A 19,813-nucleotide genomic window follows, 5' to 3' on the forward strand; every position below is an offset into this window, starting at 1 on the left:
GAGTGAATCAACCTCTGTAGCGTCAGTCGCGAGTGCACTCTCCGCGAGGGCGGTGTTACTGTCCTCAAAACGAGCATAAAATGTATTAAGTTCGTCCGGGAGAGATGCAGCGGTGTTCATGGCGGAGACTTTATTCCGCTTGTAGTCCGTGATTGTGTTAATTCCCTGCCACATACTTCTGGAGTCAGTGGTGTTGAACTGACTTTCAAGTTTGTGCCTGTACTGGCGTTTAGCTGCACTGATAGTGTTACGGAGGGCATAACTGGCTTGTTTACGCTCCTCCGTGTTAGGAGAATTAAAAGCGGAGGTCCGCGCAGTGAGTGCCGCGCGAACATCGCCGTTAACCCATGGTTTCTGGTTGGGGTATATCCGTATAGTTTTGGTCGGAACAACGTCCTCTACGCACTTCCTGATGAAACACGTTACGCTGTCAGCGTAAACCTCGATGTCGTCATCAGAGGCGGACCGGAACATCTCCCAGTCCGCGTGATCAAAACAATTTTTTATTTGAGTAATTATTTGAGTAATCTGTAAGACTTTTGAGTGAATAAATACTAATTCACTAAGGACATTTGAAGCAATAGCCTACTTACGGCTGAGGAGGGTACGTGATGCCATCCTGTGGAAGGCCCTCTTCTTGTTCACACCCTTCCAATTAATTGTTCGAGAAAGGGGGCAGGAAAACAGGTATGACAGAATGTTCCATGTCACCCTCTTCAAATCCACACCCCCGACAGCAGACAGGGTATTCACCTAGGGGCATGAAGATAGTGGTTGGATCACCGTTGCACAAGTTTTTAAACAGGTAAGCCACTTTTTTGACACTTTTTTTTTTTACAATTAAGACATGTGGGCAATTGGATGATGCTTTTATCCATAACATTCAAGTTACATCATCATAAAGAGCTTAGTCTAGCAATAAATATTACTTTCGATGAATTAAATTAGTTACATCATCATAAAGAGCTTAGTCTACTGTAGCAATAAATATTACTTTAGATTAATTAGATTTAGTGTAAGATGAAACAAGTGTCTTGAGTACAATGAGAGCATATTGGGGGAATATGCTTACAAGGGCATGTTTCTGCCTATCGTTGGCAGGGTCCGCCAGCCAGGCCTCAAAGCGGTCCAGCTCTGCATCTGATTCCAGGGGGAATTGAAATTCCCCGGACCACTCAAAGGCTGCTGGTTGGAGGCCGTTATTGACCTTGGCCATGAGCAGGTTCACGGTGGTGGCGAGTTGGGCAACCTGCTGCTTTAGGTTTTCCAAAAGCAATAGGCCATGTAGCTGAGCCGCTGAAACATTGTGAAAGTTGAAAAAAAAGTGTTAATCTGGAGAAAAGACTCAGGTTATTTAAACATTAAGGAAATAATACACACAATGATGGTCAATAAAATCAACCCACAGCTGCACACTATACTGTATAAATATACAGTACAGGCCAAAAGTTTGGACACACCTTCAATGTGTTTCCTTTATTTTCATGACTATTTACATTGTAGTTTCTCATTGGCTACTTTGAAGAAACTAGAATATAAGACATGTTTTCAGTTACTTCACTCTTTTTGTGTACATAATTCCACATGTGTTCATTAATAGCTTTGATGCCTTCAGTGAGAATCTACAATGTAAATAGTCATGAAAATAAAGAAAACGCATTGAATGAGATGTGTCCAAACTTTTGGCCTGTACTGTATATATATATATATATATATATATATATATATATATATATATATATATATATATGTTGTAAACATTGTTAACACTCTTTTTTTTTTTTTTTCTTACGTGTGCAAGGAATTGGCCCTGTTTCATGGCCAACTCTGAAGGTTGGCTTGAAGAGGAGGTGACCTCCAGGCTCTCCACCACCGCTGGCTAATTGAGGAAAGGTATGTAAATGTTAAAATCAGAAAACAAAAAAATAAGTATATACAGGATATTTATTGTACACATTGTAAATTTGTATGAAAAAGTCACCATGTGAATAGGGGAAGCCCATATTAATGTCAAACACTGGACTCAAGTGTTGAGGTGGTGGTGGTGTTGACTGGTGCGCTGAGCTATTGATTACTAGATGACCATTGAGGGAAAATGATAACAAGAGAGGCAGATTGTCAGACAAGGACAGAAATGAACAGGAAAGAACATCACCTTTGTACTTTCATTTGTATTGTAATTTTGCTACAGAGCATGATTCCTACCATTGAAGGGGTCTGACTCCCTCCTCACATTCCAGCTTATGTCTGTAAATGTTTCCTGTCCTGTGTTGTCCAGAGACTCCTGACCCATGTCCACTGCGATGTCCGCTTTTTGATAAAGGGAAAACCGTGAATCAACATATTGCAGTGGTACAAATCACTGGACTGTACATTGTTGCAGTTGGCAATCAAATCAAAACTTACAGAGGGGGGCTGGAGGGAGACTATGAAGTGTAGTGCTAATAGCGAGAGGTTGAGGCCGAGGCCGAGGCCGAGGCCGAGACTCTGGTCTTCTTTTTGGAGTCTGCTCAGTTTCAGAGTCAGTACTGCCATTTTCAAATCCTGGGTAACTAGTGAAGACAGAGGTCAAATTGTAATGACAAGGCAATAGCATCATTCAATGGGCAGGCATGAACAAAGGCTTTTTTTTTTGTACCCTAAACCCATCCCCAGCCATAGCTTTTGCAGTAATACAACAATTATCTATAATGTACATACTGTGTCGCTTTTCTTCTCCTTTTTGCCATTGAGCTCTCATCCTCTGACTGGAGGACTGCCGTTCCATTTCTGTTGTAGTCCTTCAGCTTTTGCCTTGCCTTACTGAAGTCATCTACTATTATTAAAAAAAAAAATAATAAAGAAAGACAGATATGGAGATAATTAAGGATAAATGAAGTAAGGCATAACTGTTGTCCTAACATGGAAAGACGTAGAATTACCCTGTTTGCTTGTTTATTTACCTTTTTCAAAGAGTGTTCTTATTTTGAAGATTTTCCAGCCAGGGCCTGGCATTTCATGCCTCTTTATGGCCTTTTGGGTTTTTTCCTCAGAAATGAATGTTGGCCAAAAACATTCATCACCTTTAACCCATGACCTCGGCACAACTTCTGTAATGTCCTCGTCGAGGAAAATTACTCCACAGAATGTCTTTTAGAAATCATTGTGTAAAAAATAAGATGATTAAAAAAATACATAACTGAACTGAACTGAACTGAACTATGATTTTCAAAAATAAAGTCTAGTCCTTCATATGAAACAACGGTATAACCACCATTGCCTCATTGAAAGGGACAGCCATGCATTTTTGTGTGAAAGATGACAGTTTGGAGAATTTTATCTCATGGCCTAGGTCAGCTGGTATCACAATGTTTAAAATGTCCGAATTAAAAGGATATTTAAAAAATGTTTCAACCATCCCGTACTGTCTGTAGGCAATTATGATATCACCGTGACAGTCAATTATATTAATTATTTGACACACATTTTTGCCCATCAGAAATGTGTTGTTTCGACATGTTGTGGTCATGGTGAACCTCTCTGATATCAGTTCGTCATACTGGTGACAGATCAAGTTTGGTACTGGTATAGGGCCTCGGGCATGTTCTTTGCACAATTTGATGGGCTGGTCACTAGTAACACCACCATTTAATCCCTCAGACAGGCGTCTGATTATTTGGGCCAGGGGATTTGAGGGTTTGCGTACAAATCCCTTGAGTTTTTGCAAATAATTTTCGTATGGAAAGGATGATATAACATCCAGATTGCCAAAATGTTTTGCATCCTGTGCAAGATGGGTCAACCCATGCACATTGTACACTAGCTGATCATTTCCATACAGGCGGGCAAAATGTTCCACAAAAGCATGAAGGAGGCTGTTGGCATATTCGTTGTACTTTCTGGCAAAGAAAGGGGAGACCAGCATTGCCATGGCTGTCGACAGCAGCAGGAAGTTTGCATATAGATCAGGTCTTAACACCTCGCGCAACACCACCGGCCCTGTGTATAAGAGAAACTGACGGAACTCCGTCGCCTTCCACCTATCCACTTCGTTCACTTCAAATTCCGAAGGAATGTGGGGTCTTAAGCTTAGAAGATTTATGGATATTCTGTCCACGTCTCTCCCTGGTACACGGACAGTCAGAGGACCTTTCATCCACAGAAAGATAAGGCGCCTTACCACCCCCAAGCACACCAGGTGCATGTAGTCCAGTGGGACTTGGGACACCAAACCAAAATGTACATTTGTGAAGGCATGAGGACCATGGTGGTGTTCCTCATCCTCCTGCCTGGAAAATGCCTCATCAGACCGTGTTTGGCTATTCATGAGGGGGTATGTCATGCGGTGGTTGAGGTACACCCCACTCTGAATACACTTGTCACAACCATAGTAACCGTTAAAAGCCTTTGTGACTTTCACAAAGGATTTTGCCGGTGCGTCACAGATCATCGAATTAACTTTTAAAGTGAGCCTTTTCCCCTCAAATGTAAACCCCTCCTGTAATTGTGAGAGTTCATTTGCCAAATCTGTGAGATACATTTTTGATGACTCAGGTTTCTTTATACCCGAGTACATCCCAATGACTACAGGTTCTTTCATGGGTACTCCAACCAATCTACCTAAAATGGGCCACAACTGAAGACCTGAACTTTTAAAAAGTGGCAGGCCATCCACTGACATTTGAAGATATAAACAACATCCATCGACAAGCTTGTCTTTCCACTGGGAAAGGGTATGTTTTAACGCCTCAATAATGCCAATGTAGTGGTAAAGGCCACCGCAGAGCTCCCTAACAGAATAATCTCTTCTTGTGTTAAGAAGAGTTTGTGCATCTTTTGGCAAGTCACAGTGGTGGACCGTTAATATTGCCAAGAGAGCCGAAAGTGCAATATGGGAAATACCATATGTTAATGCCCAGTTGGAAAGGTGATTTCTGAGTTTTTCTGGTTCCTCCCAGTCAGATATTTCTTCTACATCACTATCATCTTGATAATAAGATCTATCCTCTGGGTCAGACACAACAGCTGCCATTGGATCTAATCCAAGATTTTCTTCCATGATTTCATTTTCAGGTTCTGCAATATCATCTGTTGGAGACCCAATATCTCTGGGAGGAAGTGTGGCTGCAGGGGTTTCCTGGCCGATATCAATTAACCTTCTATTAAGGTCCACCCTGGCTCTTCTCCTCAACGCTGAACTGGAAACAGGTGTCTTGCGTCTATTCATTTTTTACATTTAGGTAACTATCTCAACTGTAAATTGAATAATAATAATAATAAAATAAAAAAAAGTATGGAGTTTGGAATGGAATGAAAATCTGAGTATTATACCTTCGTCTCAACAGTTTGCATCATGTTTTCAGCATCTGGAAAAAGAAATGGAAAGTATGTTGTAAGTTGTTGTCTTACTTAATTTTATTTATTATGTGACTGGAAAAGTTGTCTGGTTTATCAAAAATAAAGATTTGGTAACAAGTATAACATTTTTTTTCTCTATCCATATATATATATATATATATATATATATATGGATAGAGATATATATATCTACGGCTGACTCAGGAGACTCACTTTTGTTTACAAGAAAATGAAAGTAAAATACCAATAACAAAATTGTAATTGTAAGGTTGAAATTGTAATTGGGGTAGGCATGAGAAGAATAGTGGTTATGGTCTTTGTTCAGTGTAAGGTTGGCGGCATATACATTCAGATGTATTTCTAAATTATGTAGGCTAATGTCCCTGCCACTTTCTATCAGTTCTATTATATATTTTCTCTTCCTTTTCTTTAATTAAAGTATATTTGATTTCAGTAATGATACTTTGGCCATGAATTAAAAAAAAAAAATCCTAATCACAATTATTTAATTTATTTTTAGTCCAGGCAAAGTAGCATTTTACGACAGACTAATTGTAAAATATTTTTTTTTCAGCATAGATAATTTCTATGAGGTGCGCAGAACAACATACTAAAAGTCCTAAGAAATCCTAGTTGAGGAAATATGTTCCGAAATGTGTGCCAATAAGGCCAGGCAACAATAACAGAAAATTTAGAAAAATAACCCCTGAAATTCATACATTTTATATCATATTATAATGCAATTTATTAGGCCTATATATTTATAGAATAGCAAAGTAGGCTACATCAATATACAAGACTTAACCACATAGATATATAAAGGCTATCATGATCATTTTGCCAAAAATGAACCATGTATTTGTTTAGTTTATAATACGTTTTATTTTTAACTTAAACAAATACAACATATAACATTCAAAACTCATCGGCTTAGACTGCATTTGAAGAAAAATAAACAACAGTTTTCTGTAGCCTTGTGCGAACTTATTCAATAGAATTAGACTTCTAGAATGTTATTTCCAGTGCAAAAAATTATGTGCTCCGCCCTTAGAGTCTTCCACGGCTCTGCTCCGCTCTCAGAGTCTTCCACGGCTCTGCCGGGCTCTGCTCCGCCCTCAGAGTCTTCCACGGCTCTGCCGGGCTCTACTCCGCCCTCAGAGTCTTCCACGGCTCTGCCGGGCTCTGCTCCGCCCTCAGACTCTTCCACGGCTCTGCCGAGCTCCGCTCCGCCCTCAGACTCTTCCACGGCTCTGCCGGGCTCCGCTCCGCCCTCAGAGTCTTCCACGACTCTGCCAGCCTCTGCTCCACTCTCCGAGTCTTCCACGGCTCTGCCAGCCTCTGCTCGCCCCTCAGAGCCCTCGCGGCCTCCGCCTCACGAGCCTCCCAAGGCTCCTCCACTCGAGCCTCCCAGGGCTCCTCCTCTCGAGCCTCCCAGAGCTCTACCCCTCGAGCCCCCCCGGGCTCCGCCTCTCAAGCCTCCCAGGGCTCCTCCTCTCGAGTCTTTCAGGGCTCCCCCTCCTTCCAAGCCCCTCAGGGCTTCTCCTCTCGAGTCTTTCAGGGCTCCTCCTCCCCCCAAGCCTCTCAGGGCTTCGTCTCGCAAGTCTCTCAGGGCTCCTCCCCCTCTCAAGCCTCCCAGGGCTTCTCCTCTCGAGTCTTTCAGGGCTCCTCCTCCCCTCGAGCCTCTCAGGGCTCCGTCCCTCGAGCCTCTCATGGCTCCACCCCTCAAGCCTCTCAGGGCTTCGTCTCTCGAGTCTCTCAGGGCTCCACCCCCTCTCAAGCCTCTCAGGGCTTCTCCTCTCGAGTCTTTCAGGGCTCCACCCCTCAAGCCCCTCAGGGCTTCGTCTCTCGAGTCTCCCAGGGCTCCTCCTCCCCTCCAGCCTCTCAGGGCTTCGTCTCTCGAGTCTCTCAGAGCTCCTCCTCCTCTCGAGCCTCTCAGGCCTCCGTCCCTCGAGTCTTTCAGGACTCCTCCCCCTCTCAAGCCTCTCAGGGCTTCGTCTCTCGAGTCTTTCATGGCTCCCCCCTCAAGACTCCAGAGCTTTCTAGGGCTCCGCCTCCCGAGCCTCCTACGGCCCCCCCTCCAGAGCCTCCTACGGCTCCACCTCCCTAGCCTCTCACGGCTCTGCTCCCAGAGACTCCAGAGCTTTCCAGGGCTCCGCCTCCCAAGCCTCCTACGGCTCCCCCTCCAGAGCCTCCTACGGCTCCACCTCCCGAGCCTCCCACGGCTCTGCTCCCAGAGACTCCAGAGCTTTCTAGAGCTCCGCCCCTTGAGCCTCCTACGGCTCTACCCCCCGAGACTACAGAGCCTGCCAGGCCGTCACCTCGGAAACCCCCCACGGCGCCGCCTCCCTTGGCTCCACCTCCAGAGCCTTCCAGGCCTTCGCCCCTAAAGCCTCCTTCGGCTCCACCTCCAGAGCCTTCCAGAACGCCGCCTACGGTGCCGCCTCTGATGGCTCCGCCTTTCACGGCTCAGCCCGGACTTCCTGGCCCTCTCCCTGTCCTGTGGCCTCTTCCCTGGCCTCCGGACCCTATTCCTGTCCGGTGGTCACCTTCCAGACCCCCGGACCCAGTCCCTGTCCTCCAGTCGCCTTCCAGACCCCCTGACCCAGCCTCTGCACTATGGCTGCCCCCTAGATCTCCCGACCACCCACCTGTACGCTATGTTCCCCCTGACCTTGCCTTGAAACTGCCCATTGACCCCATGGACTGTCTCATTTCCCTCTGTGCCCCTTGGACTGCCCTCAATTTTGTTGTGTTTTGTGGGTTTTCTGTTCAGGGGTTTTTTGTTTGTTGGGATCGTCCAGCACCACTTCCCAGAGGTTGCGCTCCTCGCGACCGAACGCGGCCGTCAGGAGCCGTCCGTTATAGAGGGGGGAGTACTGTCACGAACCCCGCTCCCTTGCTCCGCCACCTCGAGCTTCCACGCTCGTTCTAGTCCCGCTCGTTTTGCTCCCTCGAGCTCTCATGCTCGTTAGCAGGTCTCCCTCCTCGGGCTCGCAAACCCGCTCTCAGTCACCACATTAGTTTCACCTGTACTCGTCTGATCACCCATCATTGTTTACACCTGCACTCGCCCCTATATATATCACAACCCTTTCGTCTCACGCCTGTTGGTTATTGTGTTTAGTTTCCCGTGTCTTTGCCCCCGCTAGTCCCGTCTAGTTCCGAACTCCCCTGTTCTAGTTTACCCCTTCGCTTTGCCAGCACTAGTTATCCCAGCTAGTTACCCTGTCTTTTGCCCTCGCTAGTCCCGTCTAGTTGTTACCTGTTTCCCGGCTTCGACCTCCCGCTCTCGTTGACCACTCTTTTGTAGATTTGCCCCTTTGCCCTATCTTGATTCCCCGGCTTTGACTTAACGCTCACCCTGACCATTCTCCTTCTGGATTTGCCTTGTTTGTACTTTTGCCTGCTTTTGCTCTTAATAAAAGCAGTTCTCATCGACATTGTGACTGTCTCCTCTTGTGCGGGTGACAGTTTGGCTGGCACATTCCCCACATCATCGTAGTCTATTATTAGAGAACAAGAACAAATTCCTGTCAATACATCCATAAAAGCAACATAATAAACAGACTAATATTTGCATTCAATTTAAATGAGCTTTTCTGATTACATAAAATTATTATAAAATCTAAACAGAAATTATTCAGTGTGACATAAAACGGTTTACAATCACCTACCAAACAAGTTTCTCACATCTTCACTGACATTCCTCACATCATCATACTCATCCTGAACTCCCTCTGAAACAAAATGTGTCTTTTATTATGAAAATGAACAAAATCTCACATTGCACTTTGTAATACACTAATAAGGACATCATCACAAATAAAATACTTTACATGCAGATATTTTCTATAATGTACTATATACTACCATACTTTATTTAGCTGCTATAATTTTGACAATAGATCATTGCACCAGACTTCAGTCTTGACAGGTATCATTTTAAAGTTTAATATAGTCTGAATACAAATCTAAACACGCGCCCGTTTTATTATTGGAGAACTGTCGCATGATCACAACATCATCATAGTTCTCTGGTATGTCATCTACAAAAAAATACAGAAATAGATTAATTAATGCACAATATATATATTTATATATATATTTATAGGTATCTAGTGTGTCTTGTTGCTCTTCTAAATGAGTTCAAAGGAAAGAGGAAATATACAGACACTTTTAAACCTTTTCAAAGTTCATGTTGTTTAATTAACAATAAGTGAAATCCCTGTGATCAGTTTACAAAGGCACTGACCTTTTGGGACTTTAGTGGTGATGACATCATCATAATGTTCAGATGAGTCTCCTACTGCAGATTTAGCTACAATCAATCAAACAAACAAACTCTCAGGTCAAACTTCATTTTAAATATTTGATATACTGTATATTATATATCATACAAATATTTTTCATACTTTATTTGTAACAATGAACAAAATTAGTGTGCTCAAATTATATGGTTTCACTGAAAAAATATCAGCAATGATAAATAACTATTTAAAAGGAAATATTCACATTAAAATTATGTGACACTAAATTAAGTATATCCTGCTGCAATGACTGAATAATGTGTCCGATAAAACAGAAGCAAATGTGGATTATCTAAAGTATGTTAGGAAATTGCTTGATCTTTTTATTATTATTATTATTATGTGTTAAATGGTATACAGTATATAAAGGAAACATTCATGTTAACTTACAAGTAAATGTATGAAGCAAAATGTAACATCACTTCAGTCTTCTAACCTGAAAGAATCTCATCAGCATCATCATACCCAGAATGCAGTTCTTCAGAAAGGACTCTTCCTGTTATTGGAAAGCAAAACCATCAGAAACATTCACAATTACAAATCAGCACACAACACTGTTTAGTCACAAACTCATACCATTATTCATCCTTTTTATATTATTCAAACACATGGATCTGCAAATCTGTTATTAATCAGTTAAATTGTCTCTGATTCTCTCTTTCCCTCTCTGAATGAAGTAATTAGTTCTGTTCATCTCTACAAATCAGGCTCTATACATTCAGATTGACTGACCTCTCTGAGTGATGCGTTTATCTTTATTTGTGATGAGTCTGTGATTAATCTCCTCATAAACTGCTTCAGTCTGAGTCTTGTGACTTCTCTTGGAAAGAACTGTGAGTGAAGACAAACCTGCAGTGAGCTCACAACACATGACTGATGACACACTGAATAAAACACAATGATACAATCTAGTTTTCATTGTTTTTTAAATGAACTACTGTAGTATGAGATCTGTCATACCTCTCCTCATCACTCTGTTCTGCTGAATCAGTATAATGAGTGGCAGTAAGAGCAGTAAATACAATCAAAACCACTGGAGGGATGGAGAAAGTAGATGCTGGAGGAGTTTGTGGACAAGTGATCAGTGAGGACAGAGATTGTGTCACGTCTGTCTGTGAAACTGGAGGAAAAGTTGATGTTGTTGGGGCAGGAGTCGTGGACACAGACAAATCTGTCAATTATAAAAAACAAAATTAGCTGCTGAAATCACAATCAAATCATGCTAATTAAGGGCTTGAATAAATACAATACATTTAAATAACACTGAAATTAGATTTATGGGGTAAAATTGATCTCTGATATCAACTGTTATCAACTGTTCTGAGAAAGCCATGTCTGATTAAGATCACTAAATATTTTGCACTCACCTGCACAGGTGATTCCAGCGTCCTCTTTGTGTGAGCAGTCTGTGTGGTTATTCAGGGAGAGAGGACAGTCCCACAGGTGAATCTCATTCCCTCTGCACTCGACTCTGTTCAGCCACACAACACCTTCACCAGCACCAAAGGCTGCATTCCCATCAGCACTCAGTGCTGCTCCACAACCCAGCTGCCTGCAGACCACCTGAGCATCCCTGATGTCCCACTGATCATCACAGACTGAACCCCACACAGCGTTATGATACACCTCCAGTCTTCCAGAACACCGGCCGTTCCCTCCACTCAGTCTCAGAGGAACATACTCTAATATTTTGGAAAAATGCAAATCTGTTTGTAATTTTTCTCTTATTTGTTTGTTTGATTGTGTTTGTCGCTTCCAGGTTCTTTTGTTTCTGAAAGCTGAATGAAGTTCTGTTCATATAAACTGTATGACAATTTGGAAAGAATGTGGCATTGTAATATGGAACTGCAATGCGGTCAACAAACCCGGAACTACCTCAAAGCTGTACATTTACACATAATAAATCAACACCTCGTACATTTTGTCAACCAATCAGAATCAACAATTAAAAAATATTGTGGCATAAGTTAATACATTACATATATATATACAGGTGAAACTTGAAAAATTTGAATATCGTGCAAAAGTTCATTAATTTCAGTAATTCAACTTAAAAGATGAAACTAATATATTATATAGACTCATTACAAGCAAAGTAAGATATTTCAAGCCTTTATTTTATATAATTTTGATGATTATGGCTTACAGCTTATGAAAACCCCAAATTCAGAATCTCAGAAAATTAGAATATTGTGAAAAGGTTCAGTATTGTAGGCTCAAAGTGTCACACTCTAATCAGCTAAACACCTGCAAAGGGTTCCTGAGCCTTTAAATGGTCTCTCAGTCTGGTTCAGTTGAAATCACAATAATGGGGAAGACTGCTGACCTGACAGTTGTGCAGAAAACCATCATTGACACCCTCCACAAGGAGGGAAAGCCTCAAAAGGTAATTGCAAAAGAAGTTGGATGTTCTCAAAGTGCTGTATCAAAGCACATTAATAGAAAGTTAAGTGGAAGGGAAAAGTGTGGAAGAAAAAGGTGCACAAGCCGCAGGGATGACCGTAGCCTGGAGAGGATTGTCAGGAAAAGGCCATTCAAATGTGTGGGGGAGCTTCACAAGGAGTGGACTGAGGCTGGAGTTACTGCATCAAGAGCCACCACACACAGTCGGGTCCTGCACATGGGCTTCAAATGTCAAACGTCTTACCTGGGCTAAAGAAAAAAAGAACTGGTCTGTTGCTCAGTGGTCCAAAGTCCTCTTTTCTGATGAGAGCAAATTTTGCATCTCATTTGGAAACCAAGGTCCCAGAGTCTGGAGGAAGAATGGAGAGGCACACAATCCAAGATGCTTGAAGTCCAGTGTGAAGTTTCCACAGTCTGTGTTGGTTTGGGGAGCCATGTCATCGGCTGGTGTTGGTCCACTGTGCTTTATTAAGTCCAGAGTCAACGCAGCCGTCTACCGGGACATTTTAGAGCACTTCATGCTTCCTTCAGCAGACAAGCTTTATGGAGATGCTGACTTCATTTTCCAGCAGGACTTGGCACCTGCCCACACTGCCAAAAGTACCAAAACCTGGTTCAATGACCATGGTATTACTGTGCTTGATTGGCCAGCAAACTCGCCTGACCTGAACCCCATAGAGAATCTATGGGGCATTGCTAAGAGAAAGATGAGAGACATGAGACCAAACAATGCAGAAGAGCTGAAGGCCGCTATTGAAGCATCTTGGTCTTCCATAACACCTCAGCAGTGCCACAGGCTGATAGCATCCATGCCACGCCGCACTGAGGCAGTAATTAATGCAAAAGGGGCCCAAACCAAGTACTGAGTACATATGCATGATTATACTTTTCAGAGGGCCGACATTTCTGTATTTAAAATCCTTTTTTTATTGATTTCATGTAATATTCTAATTTTCTGAGATTCTGAATTTGGGGTTTTCATAAGCTGTAAGCCATAATCATCAAAATTATATCAAATAAAGGCTTGAAATATCTTACTTTGCTTGTAATGAGTCTATATAATATATTAGTTTCACCTTTTAAGTTGAATTACTGAAATTAATGAACTTTTGCACGATATTCTAATTTTTCGAGTTTCACCTGTATATACTACATGTATATATATATATATAACCATATAACCATTCAAAAGTTTTGAAACACTTGCCTGAAATGTTTCTCACAATCTTAAATGCTTAATGCTTAAATTATTGAAATGAGTTTTGTAGACAAAAATATAATTGTGCCACCATATTCATTTATTTAATTATAAAACTAAAATTTTATAAAAAAAAAAGTTTTTGAATTTGATAACTTGGACCAAATAATGAAGAACAGCAGCCAAAAGTGCCCAACATAGATGGGAACACCAATACTGTTTAAAAAGCATCCCGGGTTGATTCCTCAAGAAGTTCGTTGAGAAAATGTCAAGAGTACATGTCTGCAAATTCTAGGCAAAAAATGCTAAAATATAACACAGTTTTATTTATTATGGATTTTGTTTAATCACAAAATAATTCCCGTAGTTCCATTTATGTTATTCCATAGTTTTGATGACTTTACTATTATTCTAAAATGTGAAAAAAAAAGAATTATAATAAAGAATGAGTGTTTCAAAACTTTTGACCGGTTCTATTTATATAATGCAAGAGTAATTTCTATATTTTACACTTTTGCTTATTGATATTAAACAAGCATATCCATGTATTCACATTTATGTACTCAACTGTAGTCAGAATATAATCGAATACTTCACATTCCTGTAACCAGTTTGTATGGCATTATCAATGCATATGTCTATCCTTGTATTCCGGTGTTTATACATGTATGTTTACAGACTGAAGCCTCACATGTTCAATGTGTGCATTAGAAGACTATTACATGTTTCTTCTCTATCCTTATAAGGGTTGCAGGCATTGCTGTATCAACGTACATATATATATATGAAAAGTTGTATTTCTCATTAAACTGAAATAAACCTACTTGTACAGTGTCTCTGGTTTGGAGCTGCAGAACATGAAAGATGACTTCGAGGCGATTCATCATTTTCCTTTTCTGTGATTATAATAAGATTAAATTAAGAAATTCAATGAAAAAAAACTGTAAACACTGAGGTTAAATTTTCAATTGTTGAGTGCTTTTAGTTCAATTAAAATTTCCCCTATTTGCCCAAAAACTTTCATTTATTTTTCAACTGAAAAAGTTCAAAATATTTACAAAAATTTAAATAAAACAAAAATGTACCTGAGCAGGTTATATGAGCCACCTCATCATTATGACAGTTATTCTGTCCCCAGGTTGAAGATGGACACTGCCACAGAGTTGAGTCATGTGGACGACATTTGAATTGATCCAGCCAATTAGACTTTAGTCCTTGTGAGTTACTGGGGTCACTAGCAGATCTTCCACAGTTCAGCTCTTGACAGATCAGACTTGTTGTGTCTTTGTCCATCTGGTTCCAGCATACATTACCCCACGATCCATTATAGAAAACCTCCACATTCCCTTTACAACTATCAGTTAACCTGATTTCTTTGAACTCTAGATAGAAAAGAATCAATCCAAAAAAAATATTCCAACAATTGAAAAACATTATGGCTATTATGAATACTTGGGTACCTGAATTAAATTCGATAGTTTACCTGAGCACACGACTCCTACATCCTCCTTGTGTTGACAGTCATGTTTTCCCCAGACCTGAGAAGAGCAGTTCAACAGGGACGCCTCATTCCCCTCACAGTTCACCTCATCCAGCCATATGGGTCCAGAACCAGGACCAAACCAGGCTGGTACCCGCTGGTTACTGAGGGCCACTCCACACTGCAGCTGTCTGCACACCACATGGGCATCTTTAATATCCCAGGAGTCATCACACACTGTCCCCCATGAGCCGTTGTGAAAAACCTCCAGCCTCCCTGCACAGTCTCCTCCAGAACCCACCAGCCTGATGGACCCACGACCTGAGATCAAATAAATATATATAGAGATGCATGTTCATTCATATTAATCTATTATCAGAGAATGAAAATGGACAGATATTGTTGTTCTCACTAAGGCAGGTGATTGACAGCTGTTGTGTGGAGCTGCAGTTAAGAGTTTGTGGAGAGCTGCAGTTCCCCAGATGAGCTTCACTCCCAGAGCACTGGAAGCCCATCACACACTCATGACTGTGTTCAGGACTGGATGAAGAGGAGCTGTAGAAGTTCAGCACAGAGTCACAGCCCAGCTGTCTGCAGACCACAGAGGATTCATTGAGACTCCAGGAGTCCAGCAGAACTCTTCTCCAGACCTGATGGATGTAAACTTCCACCTCCCCCTCACACTCTTGGTCTCCAGACAACCGCACTCGCCCATCATGAAGAGCCAGAGACGAACCTGGAAAGAAGGTTTGAAAAGTTACTAAAATACATGCAGAATTCATAATAAATCATTCAAAAATGCATGTACATATACAGGTGAAACTCGAAAAATTAGAATATCGTGCAAAAGTTCATTAATTTCAGTAATTCAACTTAAAAGGTGAAACTAATATATTATATAGACTCATTACAAGCAAAGTAAGATATTTCAAGCCTTTATTTGATATAATTTTGATGATTATGGCTTACAGCTTATGAAAACCCCAAATTCAGAATCTCAGAAAATTAGAATATTACATGAATTCAATAAAAAAAGGATTTTAAATACAGAAATGTCGGCCCTCTGAAAAGTATAATCATGCATATGTACTCAGTACTTGGTTTGGGCCCCTTTTGCATTAATTACTGCCTCAATGCGGCGTGGCATGGATGCTATCAGCCTGTGGCACTGCTGAGGTGTTATGGAAGACAAAGATGCTTCAATAGCGGCCTTCAGCTCTTCTGCATTGTTTGGTCTCATGTCTCTCATCTTTCTCTTGGCAATGCCCCATAGATTCTCTATGGGGTTCAGGTCAGGCGAGTTTGCTGGCCAATCAAGCACAGTAATACCATGGTCATTGAACCAGGTTTTGGTACTTTTGGCAGTGTGGGCAGGTGCCAAGTCCTGCTGGAAAATGAAGTCAGCATCTCCATAATGCTTGTCTGCTGAAGGAAGCATGAAGTGCTCTAAAATGTCCCGGTAGGCGGCTGCGTTGACTCTGGACTTAATAAAGCACAGTGGACCAACACCAGCCGATGACATGGCTCCCCAAACCAACACAGACTGTGGAAACTTCACACTGGACTTCAAGCATCTTGGATTGTGTGCCTCTCCATTCTTCCTCCAGACTCTGGGACCTTGGTTTCCAAATGAGATGCAAAATTTGCTCTCATCAGAAAAGAGGACTTTGGACCACTGAGCAACAGACCAGTTCTTTTTTTCTTTAGCCCAGGTAAGACGTTTGACATTTGAAGCCCATGTCCAGGACCCGTCTGTGTGTGGTGGCTCTTGATGCAGTAACTCCAGCCTCAGTCCACTCCTTGTGAAGCTCCCCCACACATTTGTATGGCCTTTTCCTGACAATCCTCTCCAGGCTACGGTCATCCCTGCGGCTTGTGCACCTTTTTCTTCCACACTTTTCCCTTCCACTTAACTTTCTATTAATGTGCTTTGATACAGCACTTTGAGAACATCCAACTTCTTTTGCAATTACCTTTTGAGGCTTTCCCTCCTTGTGGAGGGTGTCAATGATGGTTTTCTGCACAACTGTCAGGTCAGCAGTCTTCCCCATGATTGTGAATTCATCTGAACCAGACTGAGAGACCATTTAAAGGCTCAGGAACCCTTTGCAGGTGTTTAGCTGATTAGAGTGTGACACTTTGAGCCTACAATACTGAACCTTTTCACAATATTCTAATTTTCTGAGATTCTGAATTTGGGGTTTTCATAAGCTGTAAGCCATAATCATCAAAATTATATCAAATAAAGGCTTGAAATATCTTACTTTGCTTGTAATGAGTCTATATAATATATTAGTTTCACCTTTTAAGTTGAATTACTGAAATTAATGAACTTTTGCACGATATTCTAATTTTTCGAGTTTCACCTGTACATGCAAGGACATGCAGGAATATTTTAATTATCGAGTAGGCTACATGGATACATGTTTTTAGAGGGGGTCCTTTGAAATAGGAAAATTATAATTTAACAATTTATAAGTACATTAGATGTGTTAAGTAATATTCATTTACATTCATTATGTGATAGACTGCAGATGATTGTTTATTTTATTTTTATTATTACAGATACCTAGCACATGCCCACCTCTTGATGAGCAATCATTAAAAGTTCAATATCAACTGCAGGCCTATGGGCTCTATAACAGAAACGCTGTAGCGATTAATGTATAATTAGTCTGCTTTTAAAGCAGAAATGCAGCAATCATTGCATTGTTACTAATTCTTGCAGAGCAATGGACTCACGAGAACAGATGACACCAACATCTCGTTTATGAGAACGTTCCGCTCGACTCCATGAATAGATGGGACATTGTGAGAGTTGTGTTTCATTCCCCTGACAATCAAACACATCAGCCCTGATTTCACCACTTCCCTCTCCAAACCAGTCTGCTTCCACAACAGACACAGCAATCCCACAATTCAGCTGTCTACAGAGGACACTGGCAGCTCTCATATCCATACATCCATCACATACTGTTCCCCACTCATTGAAATACTGACGCTCTACTCTTCCAGAACAGACGTCAGGGCCATTTACCAGTTTGAGCGCTGTGTAACCTAACCACAGATCAGAGAGATTACAGTAGTAACAAGAATAAAGCAGTATAAAACTGTATGTACACATAATGCAATATATAACTCATTTGTCATGGAAGATTATAATGTATCAAAAATTAAATAAATAGGGACATTGATCCTTAACCATAACATATTAGTCCCACGTTGCTAACACTGGTGCAATTATATCTGTGTGAAGATATTGAACAGGATGAAATCTGAGATTCATTGCCTCTACACTGAATCTCTTCTGTCCACATCTGACCCTCTGCTGCTCCCAACACCTGTAGTCTACACACAAAATGTAAAAATGCAGAACGTTTTCTGTGAGGATAGAATATAAAGTTTGTACAGTATAAAAACCATTATGTCTATGGAAAGTCCCCATAAAACATGGAAACCCAACCTGTGTGTGTGTGTGTGTGTGTGTGTGCGTGCGTGCGTGCGTGCGTGCGTGCGTGCGTGCGTGTGTGTGTGTCAATCTTTTGTATTTGGAGTCCCACAGAAACCGCACCCCACCCCTAAATCAAACCTATGAAAATTAACCAAGATTTTTAATAGAGTAAACATAGTTTACATTTACATTATATTACATTTATTCATTTGACAGATGATTTTATCCAAATCGATTTACAAAAGAGGAATAATACATCATGAGAGATTTATATTAAGGAAACAGCAGTATGAGAAATGCTGAATAAATAGTTTCAATTGAATCAGAATAACAGTATCCAAGACAGATTATAGTGCAACAAGAATATCTGAAAAAAATATATAAAAATTGTTATGAGTGGATGGATAAATGCTCATGAAAAAGTTTAATCATGGAACTTGTAGTAAAACCATAATAACCATAAAATTAACCATAGTTATTACAGTCATGGTTTCTACAATATTACGATAGTAAAACCATGATTAATTTCTTTTAGGGTTTAACCAAACCTCTAGTCAAAAACTAATACAAATCTAGAGATGACCAATGCCAGCCGCAGAAGACAGACATCACCCCTCGTGCCTCAGACAAAGAAGGGAAAGTTTATGACAGAATCTGCCCCTTACACGGATCAAACCCTTCTCTGAACCTGCTAACGGTCGACACTGCGAGGAAATCATCCTTCATTTTCATTTTTATTTATTAGAGGTAGAATTAAAGGAAATATTATGAGTGGAAAGAGGAAAAAGGATAGGCATAAGTGTGGGACAAAAAGCAGATTTGAACCTGGGTCGAATCACGCCAAATTTTTATTAATTTCAATTTATTTGAAAATGTTTATGAACCTGCGCACATCAGTCCTAATACAAGTGAATTTAATGGGATAAAATGTGACTAATAAAATAAATATTTCCTTTGTTGTAACTCCTACCTGCACACACCAGTCCAACGTTGTTTTCATGTGAACAGTTGTTTTCATTTGATGTTGATCTTGGACAGAAGTGAATCTGAGATTCGTTGCCTCTACACTCAATCTCTTCTGTCCACATCTGTCCCTCTCCTTTGCCAAAAGCAGCTGCTCCCAGCACCTGTACAGGAGCCCCACAGTCCAGCTCTCTACACACAACCTCTGCATGCTGCTGGTCAAAGGCAGCATCACACACTGAAACCCACATGTTCTCATCAAGTATCTCTAATCTCCCAGAGCAGCGAGAACCTCCGACCAGCCTGACACCTGTAAAAAGAATAGAGAGCATGGAACATTTTAAAAACAGAGTTTGAATAAAGTTTATGTGATGAGATGAAATTTTGTGCTTACCTGCACAAAAGACTCCAGCATCTTTACTGTGATCACAGTCATAAGGCCATTCTGCTAACCCACAGTTTTTTAGTGTCCACTCTGATCCTGTACACATTGAATTATTCATCCAGATTGGTCCTGATCCTGGCCCAAAATGAGCATCACCCAAAGCGTCTACAGGTTCTCCATAGTCCAGCTCTCTACACACCACTGCAGCATCAGCCATATCCCAACCTTGATCACACATTGTTCCCCACTGACCTCTATGAAGAACCTCCACTCTACCAGCACAGGGACT

General features: G+C 41.2%; 1 protein-coding gene and 1 long non-coding RNA gene across 2 annotated transcripts in view; both read right to left on the minus strand.

Annotated features, from left to right (window-relative positions):
- The window catches only part of LOC127637388 (scavenger receptor cysteine-rich type 1 protein M130-like), a 107,766-nt gene that overhangs the window by 56,179 nt on the left and 31,774 nt on the right, over nt 1-19,813 (minus strand). The window lies entirely within an intron of this gene.
- On the minus strand, nt 9,370-10,104 carry LOC127637406 (uncharacterized). The gene is made up of 3 exons (XR_007969730.1): nt 10,035-10,104; nt 9,590-9,655; nt 9,370-9,383 (listed from the first exon to the last, which is right to left on the minus strand). It is a non-coding gene; the product is annotated as an uncharacterized LOC127637406 (long non-coding RNA).

This window comes from Xyrauchen texanus, chromosome 45 (genome assembly GCF_025860055.1).
Source record: "Xyrauchen texanus isolate HMW12.3.18 chromosome 45, RBS_HiC_50CHRs, whole genome shotgun sequence".
NCBI classification, from domain to species: Eukaryota; Metazoa; Chordata; class Actinopteri; order Cypriniformes; family Catostomidae; genus Xyrauchen; species Xyrauchen texanus.